The following is a 15,971-nucleotide window of genomic DNA, read 5'->3' as shown; positions in this document are numbered from 1 at the left end:
CAATATGAAATTTTTCAGTATATAATTACGTTCAACCATCATAATACCTTGAGAGGTAATTTAATTTCCTTCCCTCCCATTTTACAGAATATAGGATCGAGGCTTTTACTAAATAATTTACCTAAGAGCATGCCGCTGGCAAGTGGTGAAAGCTGGGACATGAGCCAAGGCCAATGGACAGCCCAGTCAGGACTCCTGACTCCTGTACTTCCAGCCTGTGCCCCTGGCCGGGGGCCTTGGGGATGATCCAGTTCAGGTGCCCTTTGTGACCTGTGAAAACCCGAGGCCTGAGTTCCCAGCTCACCGGTGACAGAGGGGTTCTGGAACTGCTATTCTAATCTCCTGGGCCAAGAACGCTTTCCAAACATGTTTCAGTTCAGTTTAGTCACTCAATTGTGTCCGACTCTTTGCAACCCCATGAATTGCAACACGCCAGGCCTCCCTGTCCATCACCAACTCCCGGAGTTTACCCAAACTCACGTCCATCGAGTTGGTGATGCCATCCAGCCACCTCATCCTCTGTCGTCCCCTTCTCCTCTTGCCCCCAATCCCTCCCAGCATCAGGGTCTTTTCCAATGAGTCAACTCTTTGCATGAGGTAGCCAAAGTATTGGAGTTTCAGCTTAAACATCAGTCCTTCCAATGAACACCCAGGACTGATCTCCTTTAGGATGGACTGGTTGGATTTCCTTGCAGTCCAAGGGACTCTCAATAGTCTTCCCAACACCACAGTTCAAAAGTATCAATTCTTTGGTGCTCAGCTTTCTTTATAGTCCAACTCTCACACCCATACATGACCACTGGAAAAACCATAGCCTTGACTAGATGGACCTTTGTTGACAAAGTAATATCTCTGCTTTTGAATATGCTATCTAGGTTGGTCATAACTTTCCTTCCAAGGAGTAAGCATCTTTTAATTTCATGTCTTCAATCACCATCTGCAGTGATTTTGGAGCCCCCAAAAATAAAGTCTGACACTGTTTCCGCTGTTTCCTCATCTATTTCCCATGAAGTGATGGGGACCAGATGCCATGATCTTAGTTTTCTGAAATTTGAGCTTTAAGCCAACTTTTTCACTCTCCTCTTTCACTTTCATCAAGAGGCTCTTTAGTTCTTCACTTTCTGCCATAAGGGTGGTGTCATCTACACATCTGAGGTTATTGATATTTCTCCTGGAAATCTTGATTCCAGCTTGTGCTTCTTCCAGCATTTCAATCATCTTGTACTCTGCATAGAAGTTAAATAAGCAGGGTGACAATATACAGCCTTGATGTACTCCTTTTCCTATTTGGAACCAGTCTGTTGTTCCATGTCCAGTTCTAACTGTTGCTTCCTGACCTGCATACAGGTTTCTCAAGAGGCAGGTCAGGCGGTCTGGTATTCCCATCTCTTTCAGAATTTTCCACAGTTTATTGTGATCCACACAGTCAAAGGCTTTTGCATAGTCAATAAAGCACAGTTTTTTTTTTATGTGGGGGGAAGGTGGCCTTTGGGGGTATGGGAGAAAGGAGGCTATTTAGGGTTTAGACATCCCAGAATTGATAGTGGAGGCAAGATGACGGGTTCAGAGCAGCAAGGTCTGTGGTCGGGGGTCCTGGGTCACTGGCACCAGGCACAGTGTGTTGAAGGCTCTGCTTATCAAGTGTAAACTGAGAGGCGATTGGGCGACTGAGACCAAGAGCCCTAAAAATATCCTCACACCTTGCCCAACAGTGCTACTTCTAGGAATCTATCCCAGGGAAACATTTTGGAATGCAGGCAGAGCTTTCCATGTCATTGCTTTTGCAATACCACAAACCGAGTGAACAAAGCTTACATGAGGGGAATGTCCATACACACCCTGGTCAGCCCAGTGAGGGAAGACCATGCAGCCTCTAAAAATGGTGTTTACAAAGAGAGTTTGGTGAGATGAGGGAAATCTTGCTGATATAAGGTGAAGCCCAAGGGTGCAGGAAAGGGGAACTAGGTATAGAAGAGCAGAATGAGAAATACTTAGGATTTCAATTGTGTTTTTAAAAAAGAACAGGGGGGTTAAAGACTGGAAGGGAAAATCCCATAATGGTGTTTGCCTCTCTCTGCACTTTTCTGATTACATAATTTTCTACAGATTTAGCTCTACTTGTATAGTTGATTAAAAAAAAAAAAGCAATGAATCAACCAGCCGCAACAGTGAACAGAAGTGAACATTCTGGGGTTGGTGCCTGTCCAGGCTGGGAGGATGGGGCAGCCCCAAGCCCTCTCTACTCTCACAGGCCCAGGGAGGGGAGGAGTAAGGAGCAGTCATGGGTGCCCAGGCACTGAACTGACCTGGAAGACTCTGCCCTGGTGTGGGGGCATGGGGCTGTGCTTCAGCCCACCCTCACTGGAGAGAGCTATGTGTGTAGAGGAGTAGGGGTGTAGAGTGCTACTTTTCTGGTGGGTACTTTTGCACATAGCCAGCCGAGCCCACTTTGCCAGTTACTCAGGGAGGGCCTAGACCCTCCAGGCCTCCGAGTTGACTCCCAAGGAAGGAGCAGGCCCACCAAAAGCATGTCTCTGCTGGCCAAAAGTTATCCTTCTCCTTGTCCCTTCTGCAAAGCCAGATAAAGTCCGTGTCACCCAGAAAGTGCTGTGCTGAATAGGTGGGAGAAAGCAAAGCCACCAGGCTAGAAGTGGTCTGAGTTCAGGTCTGGGGTTGTGATCCATTGGGATGGCTGGAGAGTTGGGAGAAGCCTCCTGCATGCATGGTCCAGGATGCTTGGCAGGGTCCAGAGCACCAGGCTTTGGCAGGTCCATCAAATCCAGGCTATATCCCCAACACAGACACCCACCTCTTGGGGGGCTGAGGGTCCCACTACTTGCACCCCAGGCAGGCTGCTGGCTTAGGGAGTGAGTGGACAGAAGTTGCACACAGGAGACTGTGATCCCCAGCTGGGCGGGCTCCAGAGGGGCTGGACTGCATCAGCAATGATGGTAGCACCTTTCTGTTGAGTGCTTATCTTGTCATCGTGGGTCCTTTCCCAAGAACCACTCAGATGTACACACAGATGTTGGTAGGATGGGCAGTTGGAGCCCACTTGGGACCTGCCCCAGCCCTTGGCCTGCCCCCTGGGGAAATTTACCATGAGCAGTGGGGCAAGGCAGAGAGGAGAGCCCCAGGTGCAGAGCAAGACCCCCAAGAGTCAGTGGAGAAGCAATAGCCACCATGTGGCAGGGGTGGGGGTGGGGTTGATGGTGGGCTCCATGGGGTGGAAACCTGACCTCTGCATGGTCCTCTTCTGGTGCAGTGATTCCCTGTTCAGCTCACTCCCGAGCCCCCTTCCCGCTTACCCACAGACACGTGGGGCAGAGTTGTACCCCTGGCACTAGCTGGGCAGATGTGCACACAGGCCTGTCTGTCACCCTGCTCACCCTGGCTGCCTTGGTGCCCACCCCCCGGGAGCAGTCTCAGGTTTCCTTGGCTGGATCTCATCGCCACTTCTGCCTCTCATGGTGGCTGGACCGGCCTCGCTAAGCTATGCTTGGCATGTGTGTGGTCACAGGGGACAGTTATGGAGTTACTTGGCTCTGGTTGCTTTGGTTTTGTGTTTTGTTTGTTTGTTACTGTTTCTTCATAATGCTTAGATCACAGGGAGATGTGGTTATGCAGAAACAGTAAGGAATGTTGGCTGTGAAAGGCATGAAGACTCTTGGGGCAACACAGACTCTCAGTGCAGTGTATTTTGGTCCTTCCACATCTTTTATAACAGTGCAACTGCTACTTATTGAGTGCTCCCTGTGTGCACGGCCCCTTCAATGGCCCTACAAAATAGATATTAATATTTTTCATTCATTCCACAACTCTTGAATGAGTTACTACCATGTGCCAGGCATTCATTTTTTTTAGATTTATTTATTTTTGACTGTGCTGCATCTTTGCTGCTTTGCTCAGGCTTTCTCTAGTTGCCAAAGGCTGCGTCTACTCTTCGTTGTGGTGTGTGGGCTTCTCATTGGTGGCTTCTCTCGTTGGATGGGCTCAGCAGTTGTGGCACATGGGCTTAGTTGCTCCAACGCGTGTGAAATCTTCCTGGGCCAGGGATTGAACCCACATCTGCATTGCCAGGATTCTTATCCACTGCACCACCAGGGAAGTTTGTAAAATATTTATTTATTCATTTAGACTGTGCTGGGTCTCAGTTGTCACACCCAGGATCTTCCACCTTTGGGATTTTCAACACGTGGGACTTTTCTTTTATAGTTGTGGCTTGTAATCTCTTAGTTTCGGCATGTGTACATAGTTCTCTGACCAGGGATCGGACCCGGGCCCCCTGCATTGGGAGCGCAGAGTATCAGCCACTGGACCACCAGGGAAGTCCCATGCCAGGCTTTCTTATTGCCCCTGTTCTAAGTTGCAGCAATGGAGGCTTAGAGAGGTTAAGAACTTACCTTAGGACTCAAAGCAAGGAGTGATGAGAGGGGATGGAGGACGGGTAGAAGTGGATCCAGATCCCACTTCTCAGGGAAGACTGTTGTGTGTGTCATGCCAACAAGTTTGGGGGTTACTAAGATCATGGCATCTGGTCCCATCACTTCATGGGAAATAGATGGGGAAACAGTGTCAGAATTTATTTTTTTGGGCTCCAAAATCACTGTAGATGGTGATTGCAGCCATGAAATTAAAAGACGCTTACTCCTTGGAAGGAAAGTTATGACCAACCTAGATAGCATATTCAAAAGCAGAGACGCTACTTTGCCAACAAAGGTCCGTCTAGTCAAGGCTATGGTTTTTCCAGTGGTCATGTATGGATGTGAGAGTTGGACTATGAAGAAAGCTGAGCGCCGAAGAATTGATGCTTTTGAACTGTGGTGTTGGAGAAGACTATTGAGAGTCCCTTGGACTGCAAGGAGATCCAACCAGTCCATTCTGAAGGCGATCAGCCCTGGGATTTCTTTGGAAGGAATGATGCTAAAGCTGAAACTCTAATACTTTGGCCACCTCATGCGAAGAGTTGACTCATTGGAAAAGACTCTGATGCTGGGAGGGATTGGGGGCAGGAGGAAAAGGGAACGACAGAGGATGAGATGGCTAGATGGCATCACGGACTTGATGGACATGAGTTTGAGTAAACTCCGGGAGTTGGTGATGGAAAGGGAGGCCTGGCGTGCTGCAATTCATGGGGTCGCAAAGAGTCGGACACGACTGAGTGACTGAACTGAACTGAACTGAGAGTGGGGCCCTCAGAAACATGGCTTAGAATGTGTGTAGTGTGTGTGTGTGTGTGTGTGTGTGAGCATGCGATGATTAGTTGAGAGGAGGCCTGGGTCTGGAAGGGACAGGAACCCTGGCTCTATCAGATGATCCTAGTTCATTTTACAGATGCCCCAGACTTTCATTCAACAAAGCAAATGCAAAAGGGAGAGCTGAGAACATTAGAGCAGCTGAGGCTAAATTTGGGATGTTGGAATTTGTGTTACCAGATTTGACTTTCTTAAAAGCTCCCTCTAAAGCTCAGATTAATCCCTGCCCCCTCCCCGCAGTTCAGTCCAGGGTTCTAGTGGACACTTTCCATGTGCTTGGGGCTGGGCTGGCTGTTCCTGTTGGGGAGAGAGCAGGGCAGGTGTGGTCCCTGCACTGAGGGAGATAAGGTTCAGGCAGAGGTGACAAGATCAGCACCTGTTTCTATATGTTGTGAGCTGGGGTACTCACAGGTAACTCCCAGAGAAGGTGGCACCTGAGTAGGTAGGGACTGGAAGCCCTTCCTCTCCCACCGGGGAAATAACCCCTGGCCCGGCTTTCTCGTGGAATGTTTGTGCTCCTCCAGTTCCTACTTAGGGCATTTAAGAGGTGGTCTCACATAGTGGTCATATCACTAAGAGATCAGCCTCCAGATCAGAGAGCTTGGGTTTGTAGCCCTGGCTTGGCCACCCCTCAGTGCTATGGCCTTAGGCATGTTGTTTAAGGTCGGCCTCTGACTCTTCTCAGCTGTTGAAAGGAAAGGATGAGCGTTTCTGTTTCTTTCACTGTCGTGAGGTCAAAGTGAGATGCAACCCTCACAATCTCCAGTGTCCCTCTGGCTCAGATTCTGTGCAGTCATGTGCAAGCAAGCTCGGTCCAAGAGCCGAAAGTCACTGTGAAAAGTATCTCAGTCTCCACTCTCTCTCTTCAAGAATGTCACAGGAGATCTGTTCCATAGCTCACCAGAAAGGTCCTCAAAGTTGCTTTCCTCTTCCCCTCAACCCTCCCAGTAGCCTGCTCCTCCCTCACCAAAGGCTTTTCTGTTCTTTCCCACTGGTTACCATCATAGTATGGCGGGTGGAGGGAGTCTCTGATGACCATGCGTGAGTCACATTTGCCCTATTACAGAAACAGTGATTGCAAAGCACTAGAGCCTGGCCTTATTTTAAATATCAAATATTTTATTTGTTCCAGGTTTCTGATGGGTTAAGAATATGTCCAAGTATATGTGTATGTATATTTTTTTATATTTATTTATTTGGCTATGCTGCATCTTAATTGCCCCATATGAACTCTTAGTTGTGGCATGTGGGATCTAGTTCCCTGACCAGGGATCAGACCTGGGCCCTCTGCATTGGGAGTGCAGAGTCTTAGCCACTGGACCATCAGGGAAGTCCCCTAAGAAAATATTTTTTAACCAGCTCACACGATGGAACTGCTGGGTGATTGTTGGGAGGGATCTTGCCTACATTCCCTAGTCACCTACAGCCCAAAAAACAAAGATCTGGCCAAATCTTTCCCCAGAGGCGTTACACTAGGGAACCTTGATCCCATATTTGTTTCAATATGCCTCTTAAGGAAAATAGCATCAGAAGTATCATTGATGAGAGCTGTGGTGTGGTATCAACCTTCCCGCAGAAAGCAAGACAGCAGGTTTAGTTATGATACAGTGATTGTAATTATAGAGTTAGGATTTCAAAGAAAACAAGGTGTTGTTGTTGTTGAGGTGCCAAGTCATGTCTGACTCTTTGCGACTCCAATAACTGTAGCCCTCCAGGCTGCTCTGTCTATGGGATTTTCCAGGCAAGAATACTGGTCGGCTGCCATTTCCTTCTTCAGAGCCTGACCTTTTAAGGTCTCAGTGTGTTCTGTTATTAGTAAGAAAAGCTGAGGAAGCACACAGTAATAAAAATTCAAGCTCAATAATGTTGCCCTTCTGTTTGAAATTCTTCTGTGCTTCTGATCTCACTTAAGAGTAAAATCCAAAGTTCACCGTGGCCTGTATTATAGAACTTTGTATAATTGTCTAACTCCCCTCCTTTAACTCATGCTGTGTCCTATATCACTTATTCTATTATTCAATTTTTTTCTTCAACATAGCAAACTTATTCCTGCTTCAGGACCTGTGTACTTCACACTTTTCCTTTGCCTCTTTGAATAGCTTCATCTTGTTCCTTTAGATCTTACTATGAATGTTACTTTCTAAAGTAGTCAACCCCACTCCACTTCCTCTGTCACCATCAGAATACTGGTTACCTCTAGGAAGATGAGAACAGAGAGTGCCTAGAAAGGTGAATAAGAGAGAAAAACAAAAATTCAAGTTCAGAAAATACAATCAACTTGTACAAGTAACACTTTTTATCCTAAGAATATTAAGTAACAGAGACAGTTATCAAAACCTTGAAGACCTTGCAAAGGAAATTTTCTCCTAGTATTTTAGTTTTATAGACCTGCTTCCTGAAACCCTGTCTGTGGATCAGCAAGGAAATCACATCCCTTCCACCCCCGGCAGCCTCACCAATCCTCTTCTCCATGGCCCTGTTCCCTGAAGCCACAGTGACTGAGACTCTAGGACAAGTCTGAGAACTCGGAACTGGGAAGGGATTTCATGGCCTCTTAGCTTCCAGAATGAAAGAAGGGGCTGTGACTTGCCCTGAGGCTTGTCAGAGTTGGTTGGCATCTTAACTGAGCGTTGCGTGAGGACAGAGAAGAGATGTGAAGTGCAGAACAAGAGTCATTCATTCGTTCCTTTCACTCATTCATTTACTCACCAGGCCTTCATTTAGCACCTGCTGGACACTGATTACTGCAAATTGTATTTTCCAAACATGGCCACACCTCAGTGTTTATCCTACCCCACGAGCTTTCCCTACAGTGTGACTATTTCTCCTTCCACCAAGAAGTGTTTATTCCCCTTGACTCTGGATACATATGTGAGGCCATATTCATCAACAGAATAGTGATGCTATATGGCTTCCAATTTTAGGTCATAGAAATGATATAGTTTCTTCCTGTCTGTCTCTGTCTCCCTCTCCTGGGATGCTGGTCCTTGGCACTTAGACATCATATTGAGAGAAAGCCCAAGCTACATGGAAGCGCCCAGCTGGTTCTCACCAGCCATGGTGAATGATCTTTTGACAGTTCCAGACCCAAGCTGAGGCCCCAGATTCTGTGGACAAGATGTCCTTGTTGTGCTAAATTTCTCACTTCTGGAAACCTGCAAACTGACCCATAACCGTTGTTGTTTTGAGTCACTAAGTTTGGGGATAGTTTGTTATGTAGCACTAGATAGCTAATACATAGTTCCTGACCCTGCAGAGAGGAAGCTGACCCCAGAGAGGAAGAGCTCTCAGGGTCTCTGGAGAGACCTCCAAGTAACCAGACAATGAGTCTGCTGTTAGATAAGGCTGGACAGAGGGAAGCATGGAGGAACTACCTTGGGGACAGCGAGGGTGGGAGTTCAGAGGAGCATTGTGGAAGAGATGATACTTTATCTTGGTCTGGAAGGGCAAGTAAGAGTTCTCTAGGGGGAGGATGGAAGGTAGGGAAGAGTGTTGGGAGTGGGCCCTCCAGGGAGAGCCTGGACTAGGGCCCGAGTCCCTGGGACATGGATGTTGGGGAGTTGCCTGGCTTTGCTCACTTGGCACGTGAGCGACAGATCCCTCTAGGAACTGGCCATCGTGTAGGGCCTCACACCTGGCAGAGCCCCTGGCATGTGCCCTGGACAAATGAAATCAAGACTGAAGACTCTGAAACCCTGTTGGCAGCCTTGTTCTGGGCTCAGGCAGGGTGTGAGGCCATGGCCCCACAGACAGCCGTGAGTGTTTCCAGAAAGCACCCTTCCTCTGGGGGCTGATCCAGCCTCTGAAGGGACTGGAAACCAGCAGTGGTGAGGAAGGTCGGCAGCCACAGCCAGTGCAGTTGGCCAGTCCTGGGAAGCCCCCAGTTGGCCCCCTACTCAGAGGGAAAGAGTGTTTTTAATGTGAATCACAGCGGCGTCAGTGCCTGTAGGTTGAGGCTGAACTGCTGGGGCAGAGGGACCAGCATGTGACTCCCTTCACATGCCCTCTTTGTGGGCAGGTCATACTGTGTGAACCTCCCTTCTCTGAACATAGCTTCTCCCTGTTGTACTTGGGTCTTGACCTGGGTTCCTCCTTACACTGGCAATGGCCTTCCTGCCATTTTCACCTAATCCCTGGCTTTCCAGTTGGCACGAGTGGTAAAGAACCTGCCTGCCAATGCAGGAGACATAAGAGACGTGGGCTCGACCCCTGGATTGGGAAGATCCCTTGGAGAAGGGCATGGCAACCCACTCCAGTATTCTTGCCTAGAGAATTCCATGGACAGAGAAGCCTGGCAGGCTACAGTCCACGGAATCGTGAAGAGTCAGACATGATTGAAGTGATTTAGCATGCATTCTCTGGGAAGAACTCAGAGACACCCTGATCTCCTCCAGACTCCACAGCCCCCTCCATCACAGCCCTGACAGGAGATGATGCTCTGGCCTGTTTACCCATGTGCCTCCCCGGCTAGGCTTAGAACAGGGGGATATCAGGGTCGCAGAGCTGGTGCGTCTCTGTGTATGGGTGTCCTGCCTTGTGGTTTAAGTCTGCGTCTGCAGGTCTATATGCCTGTGTCTGACCGTGACTGAGCACCCGTGTGTGTCTCATCCTGGCTGTGTCCATCTGTCTTTTGTGACTGCGTGCCTGTGCATTGCCTGTCTGTGTGGGATGCTCCTTCTGGGCTGAGAGCAGGGGGTGGAGAGAGTCACCCCCCAGTCACGAAACATGCAGCTATGTCTGTCACCTGCCAGCCTCCAGGACAGCTAGCCCAGCCCAGCAGGATGCTCTGGGCCCTCCCTCCCAAGTTCCACGTTGTGGCACAGTCACGGCTGGTGGCACTGCCCTCCCTCCAGCTGTGGCCCCCCTGCCTGGGCGGTCTGCGTGTGGATGTGGCCAGCATCTTGGGTCTCCTCACTGCTCAGTAAGGAATGGATTATAATTGCCAGGCAGGCTGCATCTGCAACTAACTTGAGGGAATAATTGTTGAGCAAGTTGAAAGAAAAAAAAAACTATAGCAAGAACTTCAATCCAGCCAGTCATCCGTGTCATTAAATTAGGCTAATCTAAATCCTCAGAGCCTAATTTAGCAGCCTCCAAAGTCGACCGAAGGCTTACCCTACAAGGCTCTCTGCGGTTGCCATCGCAAAGTCTCTGCAGAGGTGAGCTTTGGGAGAATGGTGGCCAGTGACCTTGCAGCTGAGGCCACGCGGAGCCCGTGATGGACACCAGCCACCCCTCGGGGACCGGGCTGTGCAGGAGGGGGCTGAGCTGAGAGGCAGGCCCATGTGCTGCCCTTACTTGGCATCAGTCACCCAGCCGCCCCCCATCACCTGTCCTCACCCAGCTCCCAGAGGCTGTTAGCTACACTGACCCAGGGGAAGCCTGAATTTCCTCCAAGTTGCCTTCCTGTTGCTCCTCCAAGCCATGTCTTGTTGACACCAGCCAGCAGATAAATGGAAGAAAGAATGAGAGATGACTCTGTGTTATAAAAGCAACTTTTGTGAGGACTATAAATTCTTGCGCCCATTCAGATGCTTAGTGACTCATTAATTCAACCCTCCCTCCCCTCCTGCATTTGTTCTTTTCTTAGATTCCTCATTCCTGCAGTCTCTCTTTGATTTATTCATTCATCCTCTGGCCCCTTCTTTTTTCCTCCCTCCCTCTCATCCCTTGCTTTGGGGAATTGCCTGGGAGATGCTCATCCCAGTGGCTGCCCGGAAATGAGGAAGATCTTGGGACCCACTGCCCTGTTCAATACCCAAGCCACCCTAGACTGGTTCCTCTCCCTTTCTCCTTGCCTCTGGCTCCCCCACTGGAGCACTGTTTCCTCTCTGCGTCCCTCTCTGCTCCAGAGAGGGCGTGGGAGCTGATGGTGGCCTGGTGGGCAGGCCTTTGCCAGGGGCACTCAGGAGGAAAGGCGCTGAACTGACCTGATAAATGAACCAACAGGGGTGTGTGGCCCGGCCCCCCTCCCTCTTTGATCAAAACCCTCCGAACCCCTGATGACATCCCATGGCGTATTCTTCTATTAATCAGAAAAGCCTTGACAGATGTAAGCAATTTGTCTTTGGAAAGAACCAGAGGCGGGCAAGGGGAGGGAGCCTGCTCCAACCCCATCCGCATGGAGAAGATGCTGAGGGGGCGTCTCGAAATGGGGGCTGAATTCATGCATACTAAGGAGGCTGGAGAAAGGAGACCCAGGCAGATCAGAAAGAGAAGCGTTTTCATTTCAAAGCATATTTTCTTCCTTGATTGAATAGGACCCCCCCACTACCACCCCCAAACCACGGATGCTGGAATGAGGCTGGGATCCAGGGGTTAATCCCACCCAGACCCCTTCAGGGCTCAGATGCTTGAAGCCACAGGGACTTGGCGGGTGGGGTTCAGGTGTAGATTCTCTGACAAAACAGCAGTCAGCGCTCTCAGAATGCCCTGTGGCCGCGTCAGTTCTTGCCTCCTGACAGTGGTGAAGCTCAGCTTAAAACCACCACCAAACATCTCATGAACCCGCCCTGTGGCAGGTCTGGAGTGGCCATCAGATGCAGAGAGGAAATAATGTCTACTTGCCAACCCCCCAGTCTAGACCACCAGGCAGATAAACAACTCAGGAAGGAGTGGGCAAGGGAGGGGGTGTACCAGGTCAGTGTGGATACAGAGAGGGGTCACCAACTCAGCAAGAGGAGACATTTCCCAAAGGAGGAGACAGGATCCAGGTCTTTGAGGATGAGTTGATGTGCTCACATGAGAAGGGTCTTCCCTTCTTTGTTGGTTTGGAGAACTTCTATTCATCCATCAAAGCCCAAACTGGGCCTCCTCCTCCATTAGCTTCTTTTCTTCACTAATTTTTGAGATCAGTGCCTGGTTCATCTCTGTGTCCCAGGACCTAGCCCAGGGCCTGACACAGAGTAGCAGCAAATGGAGTAAAAACACTCCCCTCTGGTGCAAAGAGTCAGACATGACTGAGCAACTGAACTGAACTGGTGTTTGTGGAAAGGAGTTACAGATGGTGGGAACAGCATCAGCAAAGGCATTGGGTATGTAGAGAACTACAGCCTGTGTTTGTATCACCAGGGTTCTGTCTAAATGGGGAAACTAAAAACAGAACTGCATTTCTTGGTATTTCACTGGGATATCTGGCACTATACAAAGGCAGCCTAAAGATCTGATTGTAACTAAAGAATAGATACGGTCTTATCCTTATTGTGGTTTAAAAAAAAAAAAAAAAAAGTGCTCCATGAGTTTAGATGCTTCCAGCACAGATTTTAAAACTTGCTCTTGCAAATTTCAGAGACGAGAGCTACAGCCAATGTTTTGATCATTTTCCTCCTTCCCCTTCCAATAAACACCTAACATACTTTGCCAAGCTTTCTGTGGTTGGGATTTACAGATCTGTGACTCACCCGAGTGAGCCAGGGAACATGAAAAGATGTCGCTGGGGAGAAATATGCAGGGAAGGATGGGAGAGGTCAGCGCCTCCACCAAGCAGGACAGACTCCCACAGCTTTTCCTAATAAACAAGTTTCCAGGGCCCTTTGAATTCTTCCGGAGAGGAGTAGAACGTTAGCGTTCACATGGAGGGGAGGCACACCACGGACAGTGACCACGTGGGGCCTGATCCTCAGAGCGGGGGTTAAATCCCGGGCGGGAAGCAGAACCGGGAGCTGGGCTGGTACTGGAGTGGTGGCTACTGAAAACCATCACTGAGCACCTGCTGTTTGCCTGTCCCATCAAGGAGGTGAATTGCTTTGTCTAAGGTCAGGTGGCCAGTAAGTGGGGAGCTGGGATCCTGACCAGGTTTGTGGGTCTCAGGGTCCGTTGTTCCGGATTCCCCTGTGATGTGGGTAGTGTTGGGCCTTTCAGTAGGACTGTGCCCTGCGGCCTGGGACCTTGTCACACTCCCAGATGTGCTCACTGAAACCAAGGCCTCAGACCAGTTTCAAAGGAGTTTGGGATAAGAGGATTTTAAACAGGATTCCCTCCGGGCTTAGAACATCCTCTGAAAGCCCTTCAACCCGCAGGACAAACCCTTTGCCAAATAGGACTGTGTGTGTAAATTCCATTTCCCATACCTGCATGGTACTAGCTTCTGACCTCTTTGCAAGCGGTGTCAGTATCTAGGCCCTCCACACAGCCCTTGTTGGCTCCTCTGGCCTTCATTTATTTCCTGTTCTTGGAGGGCCTGATTCTGATAGTAAAAAGCTGTTCTGCTCGTTGATTGCTCGCCATATGCCTGCTGTGTGCTCGGTATTTTATACACATTATCTGGATTGAGTCTCGCAGCCCTGCTCAGAGGTGGGTCCTCGTGTCTTCAGAGCTCAGAGGCGGCGGTGGTGGAAACTCAGGGAGGGTGAGTAACGTGCTGGAGGCCACATGACTAGGAAGTGAAATGGATATGATCTGAACCCTCCTGTGTATGGCAAGGAGCCAGTATCCCTCACCTCTACGCTGTTCTGAGCTAAGCCACCCACACGGCCAGCTCTCATTCTCCTGGCGTGAGGGGACTGGCCTCTTCATCTCCGGATGCCACTTAAATACATTTCCCCCTGTGTGTTTGAGGCATCTTAGTGTGGGCAGTCCCCAGCCCATGGGTTCCAGAAGGTCACTCCGTGCACGAGAGAGCCAGTGGTCATGTGCATCTGTGTACATGTACGAGAGCATGTGTGCATGTGGCTGTATGCCCATGCTGGTGGGGAGAGACGGGAGACGAGAGCAGGGAGGCAAGTCAGAGGAGGTGAGGGTGCTGGGCACAACAGAACTCTGGGTGACGAGACAGGCCGAGTGTTCCCAGAGTGCCCTGCTGTTCCCCACAAGGGACAAAGAGCAAGCAGGGGCATCCCAGCAGGGTGCAGAGGGCCTGGAGGTCTGGGGACAGCAATGCCTCCATGAGAGAGATGTGCGTGTGTGCTCTGTCACCAAGTCATGTCCATGGGATTCTCCATGAACACAAATACTGGAGTGGGTTGCCATTTCTTCCTCCAGGCGATTTTTCCAACCTAGGGATCAAACCCATGTCTCCTGCATTGGCAGGCAGATTCTTTACCATTGAGCCACCTGCAAAGCCGAGAGAGAGACTGTCTTCTGTGATATACCTGTCATGACTGCTTGCAGCCTGGCACAGCCTTGCTCATAGGGAGAAAAGGACAAGGACCTGCCTCAGTGATATGGTGTGAAGAGATACAGTAATAACTGCCATTAGCTGAGTTCTTACTCTGTGCTGTATGTGTGATGTGCGTGAACATTTGTAATCCTCAGACCTTTGGGAGAGATACAGCAGAAGTGAGGAAACCAGCCTAGAGAGGTGAAGAAGCTTGCCAAGGCCACACAGCAGAGAGATGAATATGGAAGCATGAATCAGGACAAGGGTGGGTCTGCCTCCCAAGGATTGGAGGTGCAGCCCTCCTGAGTGACGCAAGGTCAACTGATTGAAAGCCTAGAGGAGACTTCCCTGGCGGTCCAGTGGCTAGAATTCCACCCTCCCAATACAAGGGGCCTAGGTTTGATCCCTGGTTAAGAAACTAGATTCCTCATGCTGCAGCTAAAGGAAAAAAAAGCCCAGGGGATTGATTTTAAAGGGCCATGAGGAGGTCTTTTTACTCAAAATCAAAGGATCAGGCCTTAGCTACAAGGCATTAGGGCCACTGCAGTGCAAACCTGTGGCTGCCAGGGCTAAGCTGGGAGGGACATCCAGAGTCTCTGATGGAGGAGGGCTTGTGTTTTCCCATGATTGTCATAGAGTCCATGTCAGCGATGTTGACAGAATGTCAGAGACCTTTGGATCTGAGTCTTGGAGGTTTAGGTAGAGACTCATCAGGGAGACCCCAGGGCAAGGGCATGTTCTCAGCAAACTCATCCTGCCTCTGAGTCATTGAGCATGCCAACCAAGGATTACCACCCTTCAGGGCTAAGCTTCAGGCCCTCCTCCTCCAGGAAGTTTTTCTTGTCTAGTTCAGCCATGTTGATCACACCCTCAGGGCAAATACGCAAATGGTGGACGGTCTCCTTTGCCTCCTCTAGAGGAATTTGGAGTTGTTCACAAGCTCCCACTGAGATATGTGGGCGGTTGGGGGTGGGGGGGCAGCCAGAGGGTTGCCATGGTGAGGGTCAAAGTGACCCCAGAGGAGAGACCACGATGGGAAGGTTGAGCTGGGGCCACACGTGGCTGAGACACAGGCTCACAGCATCACTGAGAACTGGACCAGGGGCTGAGGTAGGGAATCCCAGCAGGCACTGATGATGCTGAAGGAAAAACCATGAGTTCTGAGCCCGAAGCACCATCAGAAGAAGACAGCAGTACATAGAGGGAACAATTCCGGGCCTTATGTCTCTCTTTCCTGAGGACCCTCCCTCCACTAAAGGAGGACACAAGCTTTCTCCTACTCTTAGAAGCTGATTTAGGAAGAAAAAGAGAGATAAAGACTATATACTGAGAGACTGTGATTCCTCTCATTGTTAAACTCAGTCACCTATGTTTCCCTCCACTATCCTGCTAGAGGAAATCTATTACAGAAAATATAAAAGTCTCACTTTGGGGTTATAGGCAGTGTGTACCATGTAAACACAAAGCAAGATTATCTCATGTTTGGTCATAAATGTATGCTTCAGGCATAGTATCTCACATATAAAGTTGCTTTTCTTCTCTCAGAGAACTCACCGTTTATTATTTTTAATCATTTTATCATTTTAAATGCCCAGAAGTAGGTCTCTGAGGACAGGTAT

General features: G+C 49.5%; 1 non-coding gene across 1 annotated transcript; it reads right to left on the bottom strand.

Moving 5' to 3' along the window:
• Positions 1–6,512: 6,512 nt before the first annotated feature.
• On the bottom strand, positions 6,513–6,585 carry TRNAG-CCC (transfer RNA glycine (anticodon CCC)). Its single transcript has one exon. It is a non-coding gene; the product is annotated as a tRNA-Gly (tRNA).
• Between the last annotated feature and the right edge of the window lie 9,386 nt (positions 6,586–15,971).

Source organism: Bos indicus, chromosome 1 (assembly GCF_029378745.1).
Source record: "Bos indicus isolate NIAB-ARS_2022 breed Sahiwal x Tharparkar chromosome 1, NIAB-ARS_B.indTharparkar_mat_pri_1.0, whole genome shotgun sequence".
NCBI classification, from domain to species: domain Eukaryota; kingdom Metazoa; phylum Chordata; class Mammalia; order Artiodactyla; family Bovidae; genus Bos; species Bos indicus.
This window is presented reverse-complemented; position numbering and strand designations above follow the sequence as displayed.